At 36.7% G+C, this 27,988-nt stretch overlaps 1 long non-coding RNA gene across 15 annotated transcripts in view; it reads right to left on the bottom strand.

The window, feature by feature from the left end:
• Positions 1-27,988, bottom strand: part of LOC150101839 (uncharacterized) — a 141,445-nt gene that overhangs the window by 53,725 nt on the left and 59,732 nt on the right. For 4 of the 15 annotated variants that reach the window (XR_016548988.1, XR_016548989.1, XR_016548987.1 and 1 more), the window contains 2 exons: positions 3,875-4,009; positions 324-411 (listed from right to left, as the gene is read on the bottom strand). The exons of 9 other annotated variants lie outside the window; for them this stretch is intronic. This is a non-coding gene — a long non-coding RNA (uncharacterized LOC150101839). Of the gene's footprint in view, positions 1-323; positions 412-3,874; positions 4,010-27,988 lie in introns of those variants that run through there. 2 more of the 15 variants (XR_016548992.1, XR_016548997.1) reach the window with 2 other exon arrangements.

Here is a 27,988-nt window from a genome sequence, read left to right on the forward strand (position 1 = left end):
CAATCTTCAGGTGTTGGTCACAGCCAGGTGCTATTTTCTTCCAGTTAATGGTGCAGTAGTTTCCAGTATAATTAATTTGTATATAAAAATAAACTTTCTATGCAAAAACTTTTTTAATGTTGCCTGCCACTGACAAAATAGTGGAATTTGTCTCCATTGATTATTTAATAATGTATTATATGAAGGAAAACTGTTATAAACATTGAATTTTATTTATAAAATGATACATAGTGGTGCTTAGTTTGGTTTACTTTCTGTCCACTGAAAAGGTAGGTAGTATAGTTTTTCTTACTTTTTTTACAAGTAATTATAAAAAAATCAATTCTCATGTAATAATCTGGCACTATTTTTGTTTGCCTTATGATAAGTTAACTTCATTTTTTTCCTCATTATGTTTTGGAATTTCACTGTCTAGAAAATGAGATGAGTTATTTAGTATTTTATATAAAATTTTAAAAATTTTATGATTATTAATAAATAAAAATAAAATTTTCAGAGCTTTGTTATATTCCTTTTCATTTGTTTAATATGGTTTTATTCAAATTATGTCAGACAAGCAATAATTAGTAGAGGATATGGAAACATCGAAAATCTAAGACTAATATATGTCTGTGTGATTCTGTAATTATAAATGGAGTCCATGTATCATGCAACTGGAAGATAGTATTTGATGCTGTAAAACAGCTGTTGCATTTGGTATTAGGAAATATATACTGTGTGTAACATTTAAAAGTAATGTAGCATAACAAAATGTAATGCATCTTTGTTAGCTATTGATTTTAATATTCACTACTTCATAATTTTCTTTGTAAAAATATTACATAATTAACATGAAATTTTCTTTTCTTCACTGCAAGATGGATGCAAACTGCTAATGTTAATAAAAATGTGCATTTTATATACACACAAATGATAAGTATGTATGTATATATATATATACACACAGTCATGAGTGTTTTTAAATAAACACAGATTTTAGAACTTCCTCTTCTTTTTTTTTTTTTTAAGAATTCTCCTTTTGGTCGTAATAAGCAATTTTTTATTTATTTATGTTTTAATCAAACAGAAATCATGTTTTTTTGCAGCTTATTAAAAATTAGCATGACTATTTATGTAATTACTTTTCATCCAGTTTTCACTAGTGGAAAAGATGTGAGGTCAATCTGAAAGTTACTGAACTTAAGGAGAATATGTGTTATTTATCATTCCCTGTGCAAATTTTTTCAGTATAAAAATATCAAGCTATTTTTATATGGTAGCTATTGAGAAAAGTCTCCTGGAATGTACAAACACGTTCATTGCCAATAAAGTTATATTTATTGTGACTCAACATTTAATTTATGATTTTGTCTTTCAGTGTATATCCCCACCACCACCACCACCATCTCTCTCTCTCTCTAAAGGTACTTGCACAATATGAACATGAAGTTTCTTCTTATATCAGGAATTCTTATCAAAATGTCCAAAGTGAAAAGCAAAAAAAATATGAATTAGCAATTATTTCAAAATATTGGAGGAGGTTAAATATTATTTTCATGTCTGAAATTATTAATTCTCTATGAATAAAGATGAAATTAAGTGAGAACTAGTCCATATTTCTGGGCAGTTTTTTTTTCCTCTTTTAATCCAGTACACAAATATCATACATGAAATCATTTATTGCCTTTGATGCAATAAACAATTACAATTAGTAAATTATTAAACAGCTATTAAAGAACATGGTAATCCAATGTAATCTATGCAGTAGAGTTTTGCAGCCATTGCTTGTATTTCAGACATATATAACACACTGACATTATATTAGTAATATAATAGTAGTGAATAATGGAGTAGTAAGAATAAATTGATATACAACAAAGTATCAATGCTTAATATTTGTGAATAATATTGTACTGATTGAAAAGTTGAGAAGATTTAAAGAATAAGTTGGAATTGTGAAGGAAAATGTTGTGTTAATGATTAGTAGATCTAGTATACCTTAGTAAGGGAAGAATTACTGATTGCACACTTTGATTAGACTTACTGAGCAAACTGTTAGTTTGGAAATATCATTTCAAGTATCTGTTTTGTAAGAGAATGGTAAAATTGATATTTAGGATATAAATAGGATTTGGGGATGGCTGGATTGAAGTGGAGACAGGCCAGCAGGGTATTATGTGATCATAGAGGGGCTGATAAGATGTAAAGAAAGATTTTATAAGAATTATGGTAAAACCATCTACGATGTATGAAACAATCTTGAGCAGTTAAAACAAGGAATTGCAAGAGATGTATACCCTCTGTCCAAAAAGAAACTGAACTTTTCGAAAATAGAAGAAACTAGAGCCACCACCTGCTGTATCTTTTTGTTGCCGAAAGTGGCAACCTTCATTAGTGTTGTGTCAACTGTTTATGACATTTGTTTCATTAGAAGCCAAGTTATAGTGCAAAGAGTGACAGTATGTTTTGATGAATGGTCGGAAAATGAGTTTCAGAGAGCTGCGATTGACTTTTGTGTTAAACTTGGTAAAAGTATTACCAAAACGCATCAAATAATGCTTCAAAAAGTATATGATGAATGCTTATCCTGTACTCAAGTTTACGAGTGCTTTAAGCGATTTCAAAAGTGATCGTGAGATGCTTGAGGACAACGAAAAGCCTGGCCATCCAAAACTGGACTGGACTGGACAAAGTTAACATCCGAAAAGTGCGCGATTTCATCAAAGAAAACCCGAAATCATCCACAAGATTGATTGAAGATGAATTGGAGATTCCAAAATCAACTGTGCACAACATTTTGACTGAGAGTTTGGGCCTTCGTAAATTGAATTCATGATTTGTTCCCCCACAAGTTGACCAACGACCAAAAAATGTATCGAATTGAACACTGCAAGGACCTCATTAAAGCTGCTCGTGAGAACTCAAACTTCCTTGAAATGATCGTTACTGGTGGCAAAACGTGGTGTTTTGAGTATGAGCCTGAAACAAAGTGCCAGAGTGCTGAGTAGAGACCACTAGAAGAGAGGCATCTGGAAAAAAGTCACTTGGAGAAGTCAAAAGTAAAGACAATGCTGATTTGTTTCTACAATTCCAAGGGCATTATCCACAAAGAATTTGTTCCACCTGGCCAAATGGTCAATGGTGAGTTTTATCTTGAAGTTTTGAAGCGATTGATAGCGAGAATTTGTCGCATACAGCATGAATATCGTGATGCAGGCAGCTGGTCACTTTTGCACGATAATGCACTGTCTCATCGTGAGACAGTTTTTGAGCAGAAACCAAGTCTGTGTGTTGGATCATTCGCCGTATTCACTTGATTTAGTGCCCTGTGACTTCTTCCTCTTCCCCCAACTTCATTTGCCGATGAAAGGAAAGCAATATGACACCATTGAAAACGTTCAATCAGCAGTAGCTACGACTCTCAACAGTATCCCAAAAACTGATATAAGAAACTCATTTAACGAATTAATTGACCATGCCAAATGCTGTATCGAAGCTGAGGGAGAGTATATTGATTGAAATAAATGATTTGATTAATTATAATTGGCCTGTGTTTTATTTTCTGTCAAAAGTCCAGTTTTTGGACAGAGGGTGTATATAGTGTTTCAGATCACAAGGAAAGACAAAATTGAAACAGTGTTATTAGAGAGAGAGTTGAAGAGATTAAAGACTTTTCTAATTAGAAAAGTAATAGGATTACAGGTGGATGGAAAAAGGGAAAGACAAAAAAAGACCTGTTGGAAATAGAGATGGTATGGAGGATTATGGAGTAAGTAAAGAGCTAGTCTAAAGAAGGAAGAAAAGGACTTGAAAAGGATCAGGAAAAGATGAAGAATTGATTAGATAAAAATGGGATGTAAAATTTAATACATACATAAAAGCTAGTCCTGTTTACCTGTTCTGTCTAAGCTTTGGTTATTATAACAGCACTTCTCTTTAAGATAAGGTTGAGTAAGAATATATGTAGTAAGTAAAGGTCCTTGGCATTTCTGCATGTTGCAGAAATATCTTATAGCAGGCTCTTCACATTCTATTAAAAAGACATTGCTAAATTATTTTAGGAAGATTTTAATATTTTCGATTATTGGTGTGATATAGAAGTAAAGTTTAATCACATTCTGACCAGAGTCGAAAATGTATATCGCATTAGTACCATATGTAGTTTACAGAGATATGATAATCTAAGAACTCTGTTCTAGAGATCATGGTACTTTTTTTGATGTAATCTCCTACTGAGAAATAAAAATAATCTGCCTCTTATAATATAATGTAGAAATGATGAAATATTTCTGGTAAGAAAATGCAGAGGAAAATTATCTTTGAGGAGACTTCGATATAGCCTGTAAGGAGAGTGCAGAGAACTAACTGGGATTTTTGATATGATATTCAATCCTTTAGCAAACCAATTGCATTTTATAGTAGCCTAATCACCATCATATAATAAATTATCATGCCTAATTGAACAGAGATGACTGCTGTTCTTGTTAGGGAACCAACAAATAATAAAAAATCAGCTAATGGAAGCAAACTCAACAGGGTAGGTATCATCAACATCAGAAGCATTAATGGGAGGGAAGAGCTAGTAAAACAATCAGAGAAATGACATGTCAGAATAATTAGTGTTATAAAGTCCATTAGAGAGAGGGTAGAAAGAAAAAAAAATTAGAAATTCTCAGAAAAAAAATTCTGATGAAATTTGACAAAAAAAGTAGGATGATAATGGTAAGTACCTGCTGAATTTCTGTTTGGCACATGGATTATTCATTACTAACACCATATTACAACAATATGATGTACATAAATTGACATGGGCAGTACCATACGAAAATACATTTAATTATATCATTTTATCATCACTGATTCAAGGGAGGCCATAGATCTCGCCTCCACCAGGTGTCATTACATTCTGTTAAACTCATTCATTACTTCATCAGGCAAATTGTTCCACTCACTCACTGTTCTGCGAGAGAAAAATCTAGCTCTCATCCCTTAATTTTCTTAACACACAAAGTTAACTTCCACAGACTCCCCTTGTTCTCTCCCACCTTATCAATGAAAAATCTCATCATCCTTTCAGAAGTTTATAGATCATATAATCCCTCTTATTCCTGTTTATTAGTGTCTGCAGTCCATACTCTTAATCTGTCCTCATAATATACATTCCATAATTGCAACATCATCTTTGTTACTTTTCTTTGCACACTTTCCACAACATCATTATCTCTCAGGAGGCCAAATCTGCACAGTGTGGTCCATTTGCAGCGACTTGCAAAGAAGCAAAATGACAGCCTAATTCTTACATGTCAGCATTTGTTTCAACATCAAAGTTATCCTCTGAGTTACATTTGCAATGTAACCTATGAACTGTAGTTTCCTATCCACCATAATTCCAATATCCCTAGCTTCATATTTTTGTAACATAATCCAACCAGTATGCCACTGGGAATCTCTTCATGCCAAAGTGCATAAATTGACACTTTCTAACATTGAAGTAACAGCCATTATCATTTTTCCACTATTCTAGGTCATTCAAATCATTCTGTATGCATTGTATATTAGTAGCATCCCTGATTGCTCTATCCATCTTTGCATCATTGACAAACAATTGAACATCTATCAGGTCATTCCTATTATCATTAATGTACAAATTGAACAATGATGGGCCAAGGACTGATTCCTGTCCATCAGTCACCTACTTTTCCAAGTCAGTAGTTTATATTCCAATCCCACAAGTTCCAGTTTATGAAACAGCCTTTCATGTGGTATCCTATCAAATGCCTTAGCAATATCATAGTGTATTCATTTCCTTTATCCAATACCATAATATTATAAAATATGAGCAAATTATTAAAACATGACTTCCTTTAGTGAACTCATGCTATTCTTTTGCAAAGTATAGCTTATCTGTTAACCAATTTCTCTATGTGGGTACTTACCAGCTTCTCTGAAATCTTCATGACCACTCCGCAAATACTGATAGATCAATAGAAATTAAACTTGATAAGAAATTGTATGTTTAATCCTTTATTCAAATTCAAAAACAAGTTTGCACATGTTGAAAGTTTTCCCATTTGGTTATACTATAAACAAAAGATGTCAAGTGTATGCAGAAATGTTTGTGTGTGAAGTAACTTCATGACTGCATATAGAGGCTAATGACTTCACATCATTTGCCTTAATATCCCATAATGCAAAGGACATATCCTTACAGACAAGAATAATGCTACATATTATGGTAAGGATCACTACCCAGACCGGTTTCAACATTTATTAAGCTTTCATCAGTGGGAGGCAGAACCAGAAGTGATACCAAGGTTGAAGTAATGCAGAAGTCATATTTCCATATATAAGTAACCAGAAAGTGTCGCACCTTGTTACTAAAATACTCTGGATTAGAGACAGATGTTAAAAGATTTTCCACTTGGTTATACTATAAATTGGTTTAACCACCTTACCGGCCGTTATGGATCAAATACGCATCCGCATACGCTTCGTATCCATCATATATTTCATTGTTATAACAATGGTATTACAATTTTAATAAGCACTTCGCATCCATGATAACGTGAACGTCTATAGACGTCTTGGCCGGTAGTGTGGTTAATCCTTTATCCAAGTACAGTAACCCCACGACTTACGTAAATTTGCAGTTACATAATAAATCTCGAAAATTACAACTACTAGTGCATATGAACATGTTTGCGGCTTTCACATCCATTACAGTATGCAACAACATAATGTTAACTAGACTCGGCATCCACAGCAAATGTAACGAATAGTAACAGGTAGTGACAGGTTACCGGTAAACACCAAGAGCAGCAGAGGGCAAGTGTGCAAAGCTGTAACATTCAAACTGAAACCTACCAATTAGAAATAAGGACTCTGTAAACAATTCCTCCTTTCCCTGACCCATCAGTAGTCCATGCCTCACGCAGTTAATTTAGTCACTTGTTTATCACCATTAGTGTTCGTTGTTTATTTACCCTTAAAATGGATTTGAAATGCAAAACCGAATGTGCTGGTAATAAATCTAAAAAACAAAGGTCTGCAATTACTTTAAAAAAAAAGTTGAAAATAATTCGTATGTATGAAGATGGGAAAATTATATCAACAATGGCTCTGGATATAAATTGGCCTATTTCAATAGTGAAGGATAAAGTTCGCGTTGTTAAAAGCATGAAAGGTGTGGTAACGTTGAAGGGCACAATCATTACCAAGAAGAGGCTGGGCCCGATTTCAGAGATGGAGAAATTGTCTCACTGGATCGAGGATCTGACACAAAAGCAGATACTGTTGAATTTTCTGATTATCCAGCAGAAAGCTAGGTCTTTGCATAAAAATTTACAAGACAAGGCCGGCATCACGGACATGGAAAGTGCATTTAAAGCTAGTGCTGGATGGTTTGAACGATTCAAGAAGCATACAAATGTACACAGCATCAAAGTCACGGGTGAGGCAGCAAGTGCAGATACAGACGTGGCAAATAAATTTCCTGAACTTCTGGCAGAAACAATTGAGGAGGGGGAATATTTGCCTGAGCAAATATTTAATGTTGACAAAATGGCTCTGTTTTGGAAGAGGATGCCAACATGGACATTTATTGCAAAACAGGAAAAATCTATGCCTGGATTCAAGGTTACAAAAGATCGGATCACTGTTATGATTGGCGGCAACACTTCAGGGGACTTGAAACTTAAACCGCTTACAGTGTACTATTCCCAGAAACCGCAGGCCTTTAAGAACGTTGACCCGAGTAGGCTGCCCGTAATCTGGAAATCCAATACCGAGGCTTGGGCACATGTGCTGTTCGCAGACTGGTTCAATAACCACTTCATTCCCCAGGTAAAGAAATATTGTGCCAAGAAAGGAATCCCATTTAAAGTGCTTCTCCTCCTGGACAATGCCCCCAGCCACCTGGAAGAGTTGGATGACCTTCATTCTGACGTAAAAGTTGTGTACCTGCCTCCTAGAACCACTGCACTGTTACAACCTTGGGATCAAGGCGCTATTGTGACTTTCAAAGCCTACTATCTGTGGCGTATGTTTTCCCAAGCAATCAAGGCCATTGATAGTGGTGAGGGCATTACTCTACACGTTTTCTGGAAGAATTATATCCTTGATGCTATCCAAAACATCGGAGTGGCATGAGATGAAGTCAAGCGACAACAATGAATGCTGTGTGGAAGAAACTCTACCCAGAAATGGTGCAAAATTGTTTAAAGGAAGGAGAGCAGACAATGACTGATACAGTTGTCAAGTTGACACAAGAATTACAGCAAGCGACGGAGACGTGTGTGTGTAACTGGCAGAGCAATTAGAGCTGGAAGTGGATAACGTTGATGTTAATGAGCTTCTTTTGAGTCATGATGAAGAGCTTACTAATGATGACCTTATTCAGTTGGAGGCATTCTGAAATTCTGAAGAAAATACTATGCTGATTGAACTGCCAATTCCAGACATTAAGAAATTTACAACAAAGGGACTAGCCGAGGCTTTTAACCTGATAGACGTGGCGCTAGCAAAATTAAAATCAATGGATCTGAACACCGAATGGTTCTAGAATGTTAGCTGCCATATCTATTCTGATATGTGGCCACACAATCTATTCTAGACATGTTTGTGAGATGTTGCTCACGACAACCTCAAGATGACAATTCAGACGACCCCGACTACACTCGGCCTTCAACATCGAGAGGGGTAGAAGTTGCCAGAGAACAGCATTTCTCTTCACAACCATCCACCACCAGCGCCGACTCTCCCACCACAGAGGTAAATTAGCTGTCACAAGACATTTTTTTATTTGAAAAGTGTTATTTCAGTTTGTTTTTATATTCTTTTATATATTTTTCATACTTTTATAGTTTATATCTGAGTAAATACTGCTGCACAATGTTTCATTTATAAAACAATACTGTGTAAATAATATACTGTACATATCTGTATATATATATATATATACAGTATATATATATACATACATATAATAATAATAAATATTGCAGTTACTTATGAAGTTACGCCTAAGCAATTTACAAATTTGACTTACGTAACTCGGGGGAATTACTGTATAAGCAAACAAAGTTTGCACATGAAGTAACTTCACGACTGGGCTACTTGTATATAGAAATATGACTAATGCATTACTTAAAACCTTGATATCTCTTCTGGTCTGGCTCCCACTGATGAGACCTCAACAAAGATTTAAACTGGCCTGAATAATGGCCCTTCCCATAATGCATAGCATTATGCTTGTCTGTAAGGATATGTGCTCTGCATTATGGGATACTAAGGCAAGTGATGCGAAATTCTTAGCCTCTATATGCAAGTTGAGCGGTCTTGAAGTTGCTTCATGTGCGAACTTTGTTTGCTTACACTTGGATAAAGGATTAAACCAATAATATAATTTCTTGGCATCTTTAATTTAAAGTTTGTACATGAGGTATCTTCATGACTAGGCTGCCTGTATAAAGAGGCTAATGACTTTACATTAATTGCCTTAATGTCCTGTAATGCAAAGCAGTCGTCCTTTCAGACATGTATAATGCTATGCATTATGAGAAGGGCCACTACCCAGACTGTTTGATCTTTAATGAGGTCTCATCATTGGGAGACAGACCCAGAAGAGATACTAAGGTTGACGTAATGCAGATATCATATATTTACACTTGGATAAAGGATTAAACAAGAATATAATTTCTTGGAAAGTTTAATTTCGATTATAACCAAGTGAAAATACAGGGTGTTCTGAAAGTGAGTATATAACATTGAATGGCAATAGATGAACGATTTTTATTACCGTGCAAATGTAGCTTAATGCTTGAAGTTTGATATGACTGCATCCAGCAATTCTGCAGACCTCCCATCTGTAATCAATTTCCTGTCACGCGCATCAGAGCATATCTGGCGTTACTTCAGCAATGTCAGCAGTAATTCTGGAATGCAGCTCAACCAAATTGGCTGGTAGTGGTGGGACAAACACTCAATTTTTTGGAAAGCTCCACAAGAAAATCTAACTGTGTAAGGCTGGGGGAAAGTGGTGACCATGTTACAGGCACACCTCTACCAATCCATCTGCCTGGAAAACGGGTGTCGAGATATGACCTTGCATCTGACAGGTAATAAGGAAGTTCTCCATCATGGTCATCGTCATCTAATTGTGGTATTAAATACCTTGTAGCATGTCCAGATACACACCATCAATAACAGTAGACTAAAAAAAAAAAAAAAAAAAAGGAAAGGTCATACATTTTCTTGTTTATGGTGCATAAAACATTAGCTTTTCAGGGGATGCAAATATGTTCTATGATGGTGTGTGGATTTTTGCTTCCCCAAATTCTGCAGTTGAGTGTTAACTTGTCCATTTGCATGAAAAGTGCACTCGACACTGAAAATGATCATGTCCAAAGAGTCCTCATTTTGTTCTATCCTTCTGAAAATTGTTCCGTACAGAAATCCTGGCGTATCTTCTTATCGTCTTTCTTCAAACATTGTACAAGAGTAAATTTGTATGGCCTTAAATGTAGACGCTGTTGTAAAACATGCTATGCAATCACATGTGAAATTCCAATTTGAAGAGACGTCTGTTTGGTCGACTTTCCAGGGCTTCTTTGGAAACTACCCCGAACTTCTTTCACAACAGCATTGGCAGCACATGGCCTTCCCGTTGACCTTGGATAATGCTCAGAACAGCCCATTTCCACAAAATTCTTGTGCCCATGTGCCTACTAGGAGGTTCTTTGCTATACTGCATGTAAAAATTCCTCTGAACTTGTGTTGCAGACTTCGTTTTCTCAAACCAAAAAACAACATGCTCACTCTGCACCATCGAAAGTTGGCATTTTCAATTAGTATGATGTATTACACCATCTAGTGTCATTTGGTAATAAAGTTATGCAACCAAGAATTTGATGCGACATTATGACACTAACTTAGTTTTTGTACATCTTCCAAGTTATTCTCTGTTCTCCTGCAAAATTGTATACACCCTTTCGAAACATCCTGTACTTTCTATTTCTATATGATAGGTTAATAGTTAGATGCACATCAGTTTTTGCAACACCCTTGTACAACAGAACTATCATACATTCTTTCCATTCTGTGGAATCTTTCCTGAGCCGAGACTCAAGTTATATCAATATGCCAAGGTTCAAACCATTTTGGCCCTTATCCTATCTGGCTCTGTTGCTGAATTGACATCTCGGTTATACAACAGCTCTCGAACCTCATTGTTATGCACCTCTTTATCCAGTTTAGTAGTAGCAGTGTGCAGCATGTTACATACACCTGTTTGATAGATCTTAGTTAAGTGAGCACTCATCATTTGAACAATCTTCTCTGTTTCTGACACACGGGTACAATCTGCATTCACTAAAGTTATTCTTCCACATTCGTTTTGCTTTTATTTGCAGCATAGCAATAAAATTCTTTTAGCTAGCCTTTATCCTGCACAGCTAATTTCTTTTATATATTTCCTTTATTTATATATATATTTAATAACCTCTCTTATTCTTATGATATTCCTTCCACATCCTCCTCTTCTGGATCTCTTGCCTAATAACGTTGTACATCCATTTCACTCCTCAACCTATTTGTGCTTTGAACTCTAGTGACACATTCAAACGCTGCCTTTAAAGCACCTTTTCAAAGCTTCCTATGCATTGCTAATATCCTTCCCATTCAGTAATTGATATCATTAGATTAAAGATATTATTCTTCTGAGTTTGTCATAATTTTCAGCTTTGTAGTTCAGCATGTAACTTGTGCAAACATCCATAGAGTTGGCTACCTCCCAAAACAGTATGATATGATCTCTGTTACCTCTTCTGATGCTATGATCAAACCTAACACTCTTTGACCTTGAGTTCCTTCTTTCATATGCTGCTCAAGAAAGTTGTCTTGCAACAGCTCAATTAATTCTCCTTCATTCTTATCATGAGATTTCTCTTCTACCCAATCAGTGATTGGATAATTTAAGTTACCCATAATGATTACTTGCTTAGTACCCATCGTACTTCGGCAATGCATTTCATCATCCCCAGCAGCTTAACCACCAGGTCTGTGGTGACACTCCCACCATCTATTTTATCCTGTTAGTCTCAACTTCACACCAGATCACCTCAGACTCACTGCTACATGGAACATTATTATTACTTTCATGAGTTTCTACCCTAACTGGACATAAATCATCTGATATCATTAGTAGTACCGGATTCCTCCTCTTCTGTTTTTTCCTTCCAAGAAATACTAAATCTTTTATACTCAATTCTAGTTACTACATCTGACTGATAACCAGTTATTTATAGAAAATGAACACCATTCAGTTTTTAGCAGAATAAAGAGTATTACACTAAAAAGAAAATGTGTGAAAATTTTAAAAAAATATCAAAATCAAGCAACATTTGGATGTGAACCATAGAATCAAATATACAAATATTATTGGATAAAGTCGAAAATAAGAACCACACCAAACCTTAGTGACTCAATGGTTCCTAAGGTTTGGTGTGGAGTCACGACTCCACACAAAAATTTGGTTTGGAGTCACGACTCAAAAGAAGAAACTATTGAAAATTCCTAAGTCAGCCCATAAAGAATATAAACAATTATGTAAGAAGATTTTATGAGAGCTGCTTAAAAGTTATGTGAACTTTGGGAAGAATATAAATATGAATGTAGAAAAATAGTTTGGAGGCTATTGAAAAAAACTTAGTGGGAGAAAAAGTAACTCAAAAGGGAGCAGAAATGAATAAATATAAAAACTAAAGATAAGGCTATCTAGATGTCTGATGTATTGATAGAACAGTGCAAGATAAGTGGAAAGGCTGATGGTATTCAATCAGAGATGCTCAAATATGGAGGTATAAAAATATTACAGTGGCTACACTGCATAACTCAAAAGGTTTGGTCAGAAGATTGAATTTCAGATTATTGGAACAGAGCTCTCTTTGTTAACAAGTAATTATAAAAAGGAAATAAAACTAAGTGTGAGCATTATATAGAGAAATTTTCATATCAAGTGTTCCAAGTAAGATTTACATAAGCATTGTTATGTTCCATCGAGTCGTTTTTGACTAATGGTGATTCTATGAACATACATTCTCCATTCAGATCTGTCCCTGGCCATATCTCTCAGAATTTTCAAGTGCATTCCATTTGCTTCTGTAACTCCATCCATCTAATTCTTGGTCTTCCTCTTCTCCTGCTTCCATCAACTTTAGCAAGCATCGTCATCTTCTTCAGACTGTCATTTGCTTGCATAATATGTCCGAAGTATTTTGCTTGATGATCATAGCTTCGAGGGAGCAATCTGGCTTTATTCTGTCTATCACTGATTTATTGATTTGCTTTGCAGTCCATGGTATTCTTAGTGTCTCCAAACCCATAATTCAAATACATCTATCTTCCTTCTTTCACTCTTTCTCAGGGTCCAACTTTCACATCCATACAGCACCACAGGGAATATCATTGCTTTCACGATTCTGATTTTTGTTGTGAGACTAATATCTTTAAAGATCTTGCTTAAATTTGCCATTGCTTTCTTTCCAAGTAATAATCTTCTAACTTCTTCAATACAATAACAATCTTGATCAATTCGGGATCATAGGAGCACAAAATTGTTAACTGCTTCCATTTTCTCCCCATCTACTTCAAAATCATTAAGTTCACATGTTGCCATAACTTTTGTCTTTTTGAGGTTAAGTTTAAGACCATATTTAGCACTTTCTTCTTTAACTTTCATAAGTTCCTCCAAATCTTCTTTGCATTCTGCTAGCAAGGTGGTATCATTTGCATACCTCAAATTATTATTTCTTCCACCAATTTTAATTCCAACCGATGACTCCTCCAGCCCTCCCATTCTTAAAATGTATTCGCTGTACAAGTTAAACAGGTATGGAGATAAAATACATCCTTGTCGCACCCCTTTACCTATTGTGAAATACTCAGTTTCTCCAAGATCTGTTCGGACAGTAGCTTCTTGTTCATAATAAAGATTCCTCAGAAGGATAATGAAATGCTGTGGTACCCCCATTGTTCTTAACACATTCCACAGTTTCACATGATCTACAGAGTCAAAAACCTTGCTATAGTCAAGGAAACAAAGGTAGACATTATTTTGATATTCCTGGGCTCTTTCTATTATCCATCTCACATTGCCGATTTGATCTCTTATTCCTGTTCCTTTTCGAAATCCTGCCTGTTCATCTGGCATTTCTCTCTTCATGAATGGTTCCGGTCTTTTCTGAAAGATCTTAAGTAAGACTTTACTTGCATGACGAATCAGTGTTATAGTTTAATCCTTTATCCAAGTGTCAGCAAACAAAGTTTGCACCTGAAGTATCTTCAGGACTGGAGCAAATCGTAGCAAAGGTGGACAAAGCTTCACATCACTTGCCTTAGTATCCCATAATGCAAAGCACATCTCCTTGCAGACATGTATAATGCTATGCATTATGGGAAGGGTAATACCCAGACCAGTTTCGACCTTTATTGAGGTCTCTTCAGTGGGAACCAGACCCAGAAGTGATACCAAGGCAGAATGCAGAACGATACTGATTTAATGGGTGAAGCATAAATGCTTTTTATATTTCCCTTTGTCTGAAAAGGAAGTTCTTTGAATGGAGAATTATTGAGCTTTAAACCTGCCCTGAAAGGGCAGTGAGATTAGCTGTGTTCAGCTGAGCATAGAATTGACTTGGGTCTTTTGTATTTGCAGAATTCTGCTTCATTGTAGTCTGAAGCTTGCTTGATCAGCAAGTTCAGATGATGGCTTGTCTTGGTGAAGAACTTTTCTGCTAGGTCATGGAAGAGGGATGTGATGTAGGGAATATTGACTTCTCTGTGAAACTGGAGTTTCCAATAAACCATGGGGCATCCAAACTCATTCTCAGGCATTTATTCTGTATTCTCTGCAGCTTTTGAATAATTGTATTCGAGTATGCAGGAAATGCGTAAGTGATGACTGGGCATATTATCATCCTGTATATGAGTAGTTTGTTCTGAGTATCCAATTAGCTTCTTCTGTTGATCATGGGGTAGAGCTGTGCGATTACTTTGGATGTCTTCGAGCTTATGTGTTTTATATGACTGGTGAATTGTAGTTTTTTGTAGAGCATCATGCCAAGATATTTGTCTTCACTCTGCCATGGAATCTTAACTCCTAGCAGATGTATGTCTTCCTTGGTCTGAAACTTTTTTCTAGTGAACAGGATGGCTGAACTCTTCTATGGATTTGCTTGGATCCTCCAGTCCATCAACATTTCTCTAACGTATGAATACTGCTTTGGAGTCTTCTGATGGCTAGTTTTGGGCTGAGAGATCTTGCTAATAATGCAGTATCATCTGCATATAATGCAGTGATTGTTGAACTTGGGTTTTGAGGGGTATCAGCTATGCATATAGAAAATAGCAGGGGGGGGGGCAGGAGTGAGCCCTGCAGCACACCTGCCAGGCTCTTGCATCTGGTTGACACAGTTTCATTTATTTTGACCTGCATGAATCTGTCTTTGAGGTATGTGTGAATTATTTTTACTAGATTAGTTGGTATATTGAATGTGATGAGCTTGTAGAGAAGACCCTGATGCCACACTGTATCAAAAGCCTTCACAGCATCTATAAAGACTGCAGCTCTGTGGAGGTTCCAATTGAAGCCTTTGGTGATGAATTTGACCAATTGGTGTATCTGTTGTATGGTGCTATAGTTTTTTCTGAATCCGAACTGCTCATCAGGAATTATACCTAATTTATCTGTTGCTGATTGAAGCCTTGTAAGGATGACTTTTTCTGCAACCTTTCCAAGGCTGGACAGAAGACTGATGGGTCTGTAGCTTTCTGGGAGCTGGGAGTTCTTTCCAATCTTTATGATTGGCATGATATCTGCCATTTTCCATATTATGGGAAAATATTTGAGTCTGAGGATGGCATTGATTAGATTGACTAGATGCACAATGGCTTTTCTGGGGAGTAGTTTGATTATTTTGTTTGTGATTCCATCTGGACCTGGAGCCTTGTTGTTGTTCAAATGGGTTATGATATTTATAACTTCTGCTGGAGAAGTGGGTGCGATAGGTTCTGGGTCATCCTTTTGTTGTGTTATGGCCTGCCTGAATCAGCGATGAATCTTGTAGATAAGATTGATGTTCAAATTTTCATAAGAGGGGTTACATTGAGTTTCCAAGTTGTCTACCAGAGCCCCTGCCTTTTCCTTGTCAGTATGGGCTATTCCCTTCTTGGTCTGAATTAGGGGTATGAGTGCGGAGGGTTCTCAAGAAGTTCCAGATGGTGTTGTTCTCTGCATTTAGCTTCGTCAGCTTAGATTCCCAATCTTGGTTTCGATGTTTTTGGAAAACTTCACAGACTTGTCTATTTAGATTATTCGGAGTTATTTTATCTTGTGGGGCTCTTGTGTTATGGTACCTCTTTCTGGCTTTGTTTTTCAATCTGATTAGATCCATGATTTTCTCAGGGATCCGACCACTAGAGTGAAAGACTGACTTTATTGCTTTTTTGATTTGACTGGTTAGGTTGTTTACAGCATGGTCTATCTCCTCTTTATTGTGAATAACAGGGACTGGGCCAATGTGGTCTGGGAGAATTCTGGAGAGCTTGTCCCAAGATATGAAAGAGTGTGGAGGAGAAAATTGCTCTTGTGTACCGAGTTTAAGCAGAATGGGGTTGTGGTTGGAAAAAAGTTCATTTAATGTTTCCAACTGATACTGGTATCTGATGTTTTTGAGGACGACTATGTCAAGCACATCTGAGCTGTGATGGGCAGGCTCTGTGGGTCTGACCATAACAATAGAATTTTGCGTTGAGTAATGGTTTAGCATACAACCTTTGTCATTGATTGTGGAGCTGTGCCAGGCTGTATGCTTGGCATTAAAGTCACCAGCCATGATGATGGAGTCTGTGAAGCCGAGAATGGAGTCCACATCAGATACCAATAATGGAAAGCTGGGTGGATTGTATACAGCATAGATATTGATACTGCCAGCATTGTTAGTATGAACTTCAACGCCTGTTATCTCTAGGTTCTTAGTTTGTGGATTGGTCAGGACATTCTGGCTTAGGTAGTTTTTAATGTATATGGCTGTACCTCCTCCACTGCTGGTGAGTCTGTCTGTTTTGTACATCATGTAGTTCCGTAATTTGGGGTTATTAGCTAGCCTGAGATGTGTTTCATTTACTAATATTATATCAGGATTGTGTCTGTGAGTGAACTCTTGCAATTCCAGAATTTTGTTACTCAGTCCATTTGCGTTTCATGCAGTGATCATGAGAGAGTTGGGCTGGAATTTTCTTTTATTCATTATTGAGGGCTGTCAAAATTGAGTGGGTACCTTGTAGGAATCTTTTCATGGAGGATGGCAAAGAATTTGTCATGCTGAATTCTTGTAACATGGTAGCTAGTGAGGCAGTTAATACTGATATTAGATTAGAGCTTATTTGTTCATGGGATGGAACAGCCTTAGTTAATGTGGCCTCGGCATAAGTTTCGGTCATTGCTGCAGCTTGTTTTCTTTCCTGAGTTGTTGGACTGGAGATTATTTGGACCGGGGTGCGACCTGAATGGTTGCCTTGAGTGTCACTGTAGAGTGTTGGAAGGGCAGTTTTTGCTGAGCTGCAGTTCTTTGGGTGTGTAATGCACCCCTTGTAGTTGGCAGGGTGAGGTCCTCCACAGTTGGTGCATTTAGCTGGCGTGGATCTTGGCTTGGTGCACATGATGGTCTGGTGGCCCTCGCTGCATTTTAAACACCTCAAATTTGTCTTGCAAAGTTTTTGGGCATGGCCAAACCTATGGAACTGCCCAGCTGACAACTTTTTCCTTAGCGGTTCAGTAGAATATTCTGAGGCCACAGATAGCGGTCAGTTCATATATCTTTTTCTGTGTCTTGTCAATCTCTACTAGCACCAGTGGCATTGGCCATTTATCTGACCTGAGCATCCTGCTCACTTTGACTGGGATCAGACCCTGACTCATAAGGTCAGCAGTGATTTCTTCAGAGGTGACACCTTTGGTTACCCCACGAAGTACCACCTTGAGATTCTTTTCACTGGGTAAAGCAAATGTGTGATAAGGAAAACTTTTGTTATCCATTAGCTTTGTCATTTGTCGGTAGTCAGTGACTGAGGTTGACTGAATTTTGACTCATCTTGGTTTTTAGCACAGAAATATGAGATTTTATGTTCCCTAAGGGCTGATGAGACAGTGGTCCATTTGTCCTTGTTCCTTAATATAACAGGTGGAACTTTTTCAGTGTTCCTCAGGACATCTGGTGTTGGTGAGTCTTCATCCATCTAGTCCTCTGTAGTTCTACATCTTTTGTTAGAATGCTCCCCCTGTGAGTTGTTTTGACAGGAGGATTTTGGTGACAGAACATTAATGAATTCTCCTTGTGATATCTCCTCCTCTCCATCATGGTCATTAGTTTGAATGTTCTGCTTTATAAAACCTGGCCAGTCAGATTTAAGCTTGTCCATTATGAGCTTCAGTACCACTAGAAACTGCTCCTTGATGTTTTTCATATCAGAACGGGGATCTCCTGCTGGCTGAAATTGTTTGAGAGCAGTATATATAATCCCACAGGACTAGGAGCCTGCCAGCAAAAAATCCTGTAGATCAAGGTGGTCTACTAGCAATATTTAGACTTGTAGTGTCCTATTAATGGGGAAAGGAGTGTCAGTATCTCACTTTGCCACAGATTGAAAGCCTACCTCCTTATAATACCTTAAATCCATCACTGATCCTCATAGTGGATGGGGCCTGCTGGCCATTAGACCTCTTGCATGTTTCATGCAGAGGGGGGGGACAGTAGGAATCAAACTGTGTCCAGTGCCAGTGTAACGTGAGATTCCTGGTAAACCTTGTATGCAATCTAATCAGGCTCAGCCTAAAATAATACGTCTGCCCTTGTCAAAAGCAGAATCAGGTGATACCAAAGTTGAAGCAATGCAGAAGTCGTGTTTACCTATATGAGTTGCCAAAAGGTGTAACACACATTATTATTAAATTACTCTGGATTAGAAAAAAATGTTTGAAGTTTTTTCCCTCTTGGTTAGACTACAAATTATATATTTAGTTTAATCCTTTATCCAAGTGTAAGCAAACAAAGTTTGCACCTGAAGCATCTTTAGTACTATGGTTCTGTAATTTTCGCACTCTCTTGCATTGCCATTCTTCAATAAAGGTATATAAACTGATTTTTTCCATTCCCTAGGCCATTTAGTTGTGATCCAAATTTGCTGACATAGAGCTGTTAAAATTTTAACTGTCTCTTCTCCCAGGGCTTTGAGCAGCTCAATAGGTATTCCATCTCCTTCTGGTGCCTTCTTACTGGATAGCTGTTGCAGTGCCCACCTCACTTCACTCTCCAGTGGTACTGGCTCCTGTGTATAATCCTGCTCTTCAAATTCCTCAGTAATTTTGGAGTCCTTTCTGTAAAGGGCTTCTGTATACTCTTTCCATCCTTCTTTGATGGAAGAATTACATAAGCATCCTTGAGAAGAAAGTAGGAATTATAGTTGAAGAGGAACTTTCAGAAAGAAGTTCAGATAGAAGTTATCAAGTCTTCATTTTTATTATAATTATAATAGTCCAGAATTGTGGGAATGCCAAGATAAAAGCTGTTCAAAATGCAGTAATTATATATGCTTTAAAATGGGATATCATTACAAAACAGTATATATATTTATACTTAATTCTAGAGAAGCTGATATACCCAAAGATGATATGATGAAAAATCAGATAGTTGCACACTATATATGCTGTTCTTCAGTATTAATATGAAAGAAAGTGGAATTAAACCTGATATTAAGCTCAGTTTTGTATGCAGATGATGATGCACTCCTAAATAAATCATGAGTCTGCAAGATTCTAGCTACTGTTGTTACAACTCAAGTTTAAAAAAATAAAAAAAAATTAGTAATAAAAAAGACAACAGTTGTGAAAATAAGCAGTGACATGGAATTTAAAAATCAACTGCATGTTTAATGGTGAACCTATAAAGAACAAATTCATAATTTTTACTGAAGATGACAAAAATAAAATAAGCAAAACTAGCATGTGGGGGAATAGCTGAACATATTTATGTGGAATGAGATAGAAATTAGCCAAAACACCAAGCTAGTAATATATAAGACAGAAGACACAGTGTTTAAATCAGTTTTACATTTTTTTTTTAGTGCTACTTACACCTATGAAAGGTTGTAATTGTAAACCTCTACATTAGTATCATGAGTAAGCTGAGGGTTTTTTTGCATGGATGGCAGTTGAACCATGGAATGTATTGCCTGAAAGAGTGGTGAGAGCAAAAATGGTTTCCTAGGAAGGACCTCTCACGATGAGTCTTTTGCCTCCATGGAGACCTGAATAATAATATAATTTGTTTTGAGATAATTCTGGAAACCCTGCTATAGATACAAATATGGAACTTTTTCAAGCCTCTATATATAAGAAGGATGGCGGTGGTCTTGCAATGGGTAATGAAATTAATTTCTCACCTAAAGATTTTTTAGACAACAAATCACAAACATCCATTATCTGTGATGGATTCAGATTTATGGCCTGTTAGTTGGAGAGAGAGAGACTGAGTATGTTAACCAGTTGTTGTTATTACATAAGTATCTCCTTGGAGTCAAAGACTCGCCATGGGAGACCCATACTAACCTTTATATACACAATACCTATCATACCTTCTTAAACTCATTTGCTGTCAGGGCATTCACAACTAATTCTAGCTATCCATTCCATTTGCTCACCACTCCAAGCAAAAAATCTGTTGCACGTTCTTACACAACTTCCAGAGGTGACTTCTAGTTCCCTCACTATTCGTCATTTATTGAAAAATTTCCTTTGTATCAATCTTGTAGAACCCCTTTAATAACTTTTAAGTTTCTATCTTGTCCCCTCTTTTCTGCCTATCAACTAAACTTTGTAATCCACAGACCTTAAACCTATCCTCATAGGGACCATTCCACAGACCTGTCGCCAGCTTTGTTACTCATCTCTGATTCCTCTCTACCGCTACCACCTGATCCCCAAGAAACCTAGGCGACCAAATCTGTGTACACCCATCAAAGGTGAGTCAAGATGCTGCTGAATCATGGCCTTATAAAAAGGGACAATAACTTCCCTGTCTTTACTTGTGTGTTCCCTCCACAATGTTTTCTTTTTTTGTGCTCTTGCTTTATATCTCTGCTCATCCACTTAACCCCCACTTGGTTTATCCTCCTCACCATGGGTATGCAGTCTGATACTACTTTTCTCAAACAATCCCTGACTACTTCCCATGCATGACTGACATTCTTTCCTTGTAGCTTCTCTAGCCATGGCACTGCTCCAAGATGCCTCCTAAGTCTGTCATAATTACCAGCTTTATAATTCAACATAAATGTTGAACTATACATTCCACATATTTATCAGTCTCCCAGAACAAGACTTCATGGTCACTTACCACGATTGGAGCAGAGTGTCTACCTCGGTTATGGGTACAGATATTACCAGATCCAGCACTCTGAAACCCCTTGGTTCCCTCCATGACATGCTATTTCAGGTAATTATGCTTTAGAAACTGTATAAATTCCACTTCATACCACCATGCCCTCTTTCTTCTCTCCAATAAGTTAGCCAACTAATCCAGCATATCTGAAATCTAGCATAGAAACAGAATTTATTATTATTATTATTCAGGCCTCCATGGAGTCGAACTCATCGTGGGAGATACTTTCTAAGAAACAAGTCTATCAAGACTCATCGAGGGAGGTCCCTCCTAGGAAACACAGTCTATAATACCACTCCTTAAATGCATTGACGTTCTTGCTCTTACCACTCCAACAGGCAATGCATTCCATTGTTCAACCACCCTCCATGCAAAGAAACCACTCCTCACCCTCTTTCTCACAGAATGATTGATCAAAGATTAAAGACCAGAGATATGAGAGTTCTGAGGAAAATTAGAGAAATCAAATGAAGGCATTAATGGAAGAATCATTAAAAATGAAAATATTGGGAAGAAATGGCATTACTAATCAAGAATGTGAGGTGAGAAAAGATTATCAAAGATGTTTTAATGCAGAAAAAAAGACCACAATTAATAGATAACTGTTGGAGGAAATGTGAGGTGCCATCAGATTGGTCAGAAGCCAAGGTTATATCTATATTTAAGAAAGGAGACAGATGACTGAGAAAATTACAAAGGAATAAGTTTATTAAATAAATATAGTCTACAAAATTTACAGTAAAATCCTGAATAAAAATGCAAAATGCCTAATCCTTGAAGAGAAGAAGAAAAATCAACAAGATTAGATCATCAAAAATGCATGGAAATCAGAAAAACTGAAGGTTCAGAATATAGCTGAAGAAATACAAACATGGGAGAGAGAGAGTGCTAACATATAATTATCAGAAACTGCAACTCAGCAGGAAAAAGATCTAGAGTTCATCCCAGAAAGAGGTGGAAAGACAATTTAAACGTATAGACTCTTGAGCATAAATTCTCTATTATTATGATGATGATGAATGCTCCTCCAAGATCTCGTTGAGGTAGAAGATATTTAAATACTCATTCTTAAATACCTATCATATCTCTCTCTCTCTCCTTGAACACATTTACTGAAGATGCACTCACAATATCTACTTTTAGCCCATTCCACACTCATCACATCACACAAGAAGAAGAACCTGAACCTTATGTACTTTTTAACAACACTAATAGCTTCTAATGATGATTTCCCCCCCCCCCCCAAGTTCTACCTCACCATAAACTGCAAAATCTTGTGTCTATAACCAACCAGGTTTCGGCCAGCAAGACAGCCTGGTTGGCCGAATGGTTAGTGTATCCGCTCTCCAGCCAAAAGTCTGCAGGTTCGAATCCCGCCGTGGGCATGGATGTTTGTGATTGTCTGTGAAAGCAGTAGATGGCGTTGGTGTTAGGTGATGAAGGTTGGTGGAGTAGTGAGACGAAGATTTGTAGAGTTAATACCCTCCCTCGATGAGTCTTTGGACTCCCTGGAGGTGTGATATAATAATAATAATATAACATTCCCTTAACTAATTGTATATTTCTATCATAATCTATTCCTCGCACTTTGAAGACTACATTCTCCAAAGCTATCCTTATATACACAATTCTACAAGTTAGTTATCATCTTGGTTACTTGCTGCAGAATCATTTCATCTGTCTCCCCATCTTCCAGAGAACCTAAGTTACCATATCCACAAAAAGTGCGAGAAGAACTTCCTTATTCTTACAAGTTTGTGTTCTCATTAACAGCAGTTATCAGTCATGATAATTTAACCACTCTAGCATTGTGACCCCTAAACTTTGACTGCCCACAATAATTCCCAAGTCTGCAGCTTCGTTGACTACTTCCAACAAATTCAACACATTTCCATTCAAAATGCATTACTTTTACATATACCCTTGCACTTTACAACATCAAACTGATATTCATTGTAAGTTCAATGACATTTGCACAATATAACCAGTCAGTTTAAATCTGTATCAGCTACTTTCCTTAACATTCTCCTTAACTTAGCATCATCAGCAGATAACTTGATAATACATTCACTACCTTCCCCACTATCATTAATATGCATTTTAAACGACAATGGCCCAAGCACAGAACCCAGTGGTACACCACTGGTCATCTTACTCATAGACTCAGCACAGTACATCACTTTCTGATACCTGTCAGTTAGTTGCCCTCCAATCCATGTCACAAGTTTATTTTACAAACCCTTCCCTTTTTTAGTGTGGAAATCCTGTCAGAAATCTTGCCAAAATCCAGAATTATCATGGTATTATCCATTTCCCTTAGCCAACTCTGCTGTCACTATTATAGAGAAAAAGAAAACCTTTGCTATAGCAAGATCCATCTTTAACAAAACCATTCTCTCCTCTATAGGTAATCCTAGTATTGTCCATTCACATGTGATTTCTAACCAACCTTCAGCACCATGATGACTGTGCCAGAGATACTAATGGGTCTATAATTCATATCAGTCTTAGCTCCACCCTTTATAATGGAATTATCATTCCATCATAAAGGATGGAGCTAAGACTGCTTTAATTCCACTCATTAGAAATCTTGCATATGCTGAGACACAAGCTGAATGACCAAATCAAGGGCGTTGCTATCGCTTTTGCACATTTCTTCAGTGCCCATGTTAGTAGCTGTAACCATTCTAATTTATCTACTTCTGTTCTTTCATCCAGTTGCTCCTCAGTATTCAGAGAGCTAACCAGTCTGCCCAGAATATATATCTTACACTTAACAACTCAGCTATTTCTTATGTATCTGACATTCTTCTCCTATCTGTATTCAGTAAAGTTATTTTTCTATTGTCATTCTTTTTATTTATTATATAGTGATAAAATTCTCTCAGGTTTCCTTTAGCTTGTTTAGCTAACTGCTTTTCATAATCTGATTTTGCCTTCCACACCATGGCCATCGCCATCTTTGTCTGTTCTTTTATAGTGCTGCAAAGTCTTATTATATACTCCATAGATGACACGTTATAATGTAATGTGATGTCTTTTAGGGTGTCATGTATGTAATGTGTTATTTCTGGAATGCATCAGTGATGATAACACTAAATGATACCAGGCAGCTGCTGACATCAGCTAGTTTGCTTCATAAGAAACTTTGACTTTAAAAAAGTAAAGAGTGCTGACTATTGAGATGTTTCAGAAGCTAGGGCATTTAAGGACAAGAAATTGTATTGCTGTTTTAATCCTTTACTTAAATATAAGTAAACATTTGAATGTGAAGTATCTTCAAATTTATGCTGCTTGTATTTCCTTAATAACCAACTGAAAAAAATCTACAACTATTTCTTCCAGTACGTTTTAATACTCTGATGATACACAGTGTTACCTCACGGTGATACACCGTGTTATCTCAGATGCTCAACTCTTATTCGCTTTAAAGCGAATAAGAGTTGAGCATCTGAGAGCGGTGTAACTGCTTCCACATGTAAGCAGTTACACCGTGTTACTGCTTGCATGTGGAAAATATATGATTTCTGTATTAATTTAGCTTTCAGTATCTATATGCATCTGGCTCTCATTGATGAGACCTCAATAAAGGTCAAAACCAGTGAGTATCCCATAATGAACAGGTAAAGGTTGGTTGATTGGTAGAGCCTGCTACTAATGGATCGCAAAAAGTTAAGCTAGTTTGAGCGTAGTTAGTAGTTGGAAGGGAAACCAATCATTCGATGCTGTTGGCACACTCTCCCTCGATGAGTCTTTGGACTCCCTGGAGGTGTCACATAATAATAATGTTGTGCATTATGGGATCTTGAAGTTTGGGATATACTGATGGGAGCTGCATATTCTATTGAAGGAAATATACTGGAGGAAGTGGTGGCTGAGGCAAGGAATCTTGGGATGATGATTGATGGAAACTTGAAGTTCAGGGCACGTATTGCAAAAGTGGTGAAGGTAGCCCAGAGGACTGCTGCATTACTGAGAAGGATGCTGACCATCAGAGATAGAAGAGTTGCGATTCCATTATACTGTATAACACTCTGATCAGTGACCACACCTGGACTATTGTGCTAAGATCTGGTCCAGGATTTGAGGGGATAAATTAATCCTTGGAAAGAGGACTGAAGTGGATAATGAAAATGATAATAGGATGTATATTGTACAGTCCTGTTATCATTTACAAGAAATATCAACATTGGGAAGTTTATTTTGAAATGACATTTGTTAAACTGTGTTCGTTCCAAGAGCAACAAGCTTATTTCAAAATAAATTTCCTAATGTTGATATTTCCTGTAAATTATAAATTAAAAAATTATTGTTAAACTTGGTGGTTTTTCAATACAAGTTACATATTAACAGATGAAAAGGATACTACAGGAAGAGGGCATGATGGTGTTTTAAATTATATGCCTTAGTGGAAGTGGTTCTGACTAAAGATTCTCCTGGGGAGTAAGGTGATCTTAAGTTGTAACCTTTTCCAACCCCCTTCCCCCATACAGTTCCTCACTGTACTCTTGCCATCTATGTTTGATCTCCTATTCCATTATTACTTCCACATTCCAGTTCTTAATAAAATTCAAATTTGAGTTTAAACTGGTGTTTTAGCTCATGAACTAGCCCAGGCATGCAATTGTAATCGTGCCTCCTCATTTAGTACTCGAAACAAATTTCTTAGCATAATATTGGTCCTTGTCTTATCTAATGTGTTTCCTGTCTTCTCAATGTGTCATCTTCTTGATCTGATCCCATATTGATTCCTCTAATTATACTTAGATGATGTTTCTTGGCTATATCCTGTATTATGTCTTTGACTCCTCCCAAAGCATTTCAAGTGTTCTCATCATCAGTCTCCAAAAGAGCATCCAACCTATTTTATCTTTCTTCTGTGAACCCTCTAGGATTCTTTCTGACATCCAGTCTAACAAGTTGAAACTTCCTTAGAAGGTTTCAGAGTTAATCTTAATTTGGCTCTTATTAGCTGATGGTCTGCGCCACAATCTACTCCTGGACAAATGTCCATATCATAAATGCTTGTTTCCACTATTGTAGTGCCAAGATATAATTAGTCTGGTGCCTTAGCCTATCGATGTAATGTCCAAGTATTGGTATGTTGTAGGTGCTTCGAAAAGCAAGTATTAATAACTACTCTATTAGCATGGGCAAGTTCCAGCAGCCTTTTGCCACAGACCAAACCTACCATGCTTGTGCCTAACTGTCATACTCTTTCTCACTTTTTCAAGGAATTAACTAGTTAATTAAGATCAGGACATTTCAGTGTTCTATGAGATCAGTGAAAAGTTATCTGATGAACAGAATGAGCATTCCATAAATTTTCACAGAACTCAGATCATTAAAATGCCCTGATCTTAATTAACTTTATGGGTTTATGTCCAAGATCAAGTATAGGTCTTTCTATCACAACAAGGTATCAGTAATGTCACATTAATCCATCTATTGAACCAAAGAAAGGCTGAAATAACTCGTTTTAATTATTTATACAAAAGTTCCAACCTCCAACTATAATCATAATCATACAATCTGCAAAAGTTCAGTGTCCTAAATGCGCATCAGTTCACACTTCATGCATTCAAAACAGATGAAACTCAAAACAAAAACAGCAACTCATGACAAATGAGAATGTTAAATTGGATTGGTTGACAAAATAACCAATCACAGCCACTGATTTCTGGGTACTACTATTGGCTCAGTGCACGCCCTGCCTTGCCTTCTGGGCGGTTTAAAACCACTGGAATAGTAAGATTTTGACCTGCTGCACCATCTGTATGTCTGCTCAAAGGTGTCTATGTCTATTTGTGACTACACATGAACCATTAACGCAAATGTGATGCAATATTTATGCATCGAAAAGTGTCCTTTCATAAAGCATTAGTAATTGTGTTTCATTTTAGGAATCGTGCAGAAGCCAGGAAACAATCAGAGGAGTCTTTAACAGAATAAATACAAAAATATAATATATCAGTGATACTGCTATTCTGTGGTTGTGCACTGCACACCTAGCACATCCTGAATATATGCCACTAATTGTTTTCTGGCTTTCTGTGATTCCTAAAATTAACACAGTATACTAATGCTTCACCATCCTACCATTCCTCTTTAAATGCAGTCCCAGTTTCGGCAAACAGCTGTTTAATATTTTAAATTTTCAAATTTACCAACTGCAAAATAGTTTTAACATCAGTAATAATTTTGAGGCTATATGTAGGTTCAAAATACTAGCTGTTGAAGTTTTAACTGTGTACTTAAAATTAGCAGCTAAAATTATCAGTGTTATTGTTCAGAGTATAAAAATTTGTCCATTTGATAAGTGCTGGAGAAATCAGTGACTGACTATATCTTTTATTATTATTATTCCCTCTATGGAGGCAGCAAACTCATGCATGGTTCATTCAAGTGACCATCTATTTATCACTCTTAATCTTAAAATTCTTAACTTAAATTCTTAAAATGGTATGAACGCAAATTTAAGGAAGCCTGTGAGATTCTTATCAACCACCCCAATCTGA

This window comes from Typopeltis vanoorti, chromosome 11 (genome assembly GCF_054136105.1).
Source record: "Typopeltis vanoorti isolate ZY-2024b chromosome 11, IOZ_Tvanoo_1.0, whole genome shotgun sequence".
Classification (NCBI taxonomy): Eukaryota; Metazoa; Arthropoda; class Arachnida; order Uropygi; family Thelyphonidae; genus Typopeltis; species Typopeltis vanoorti.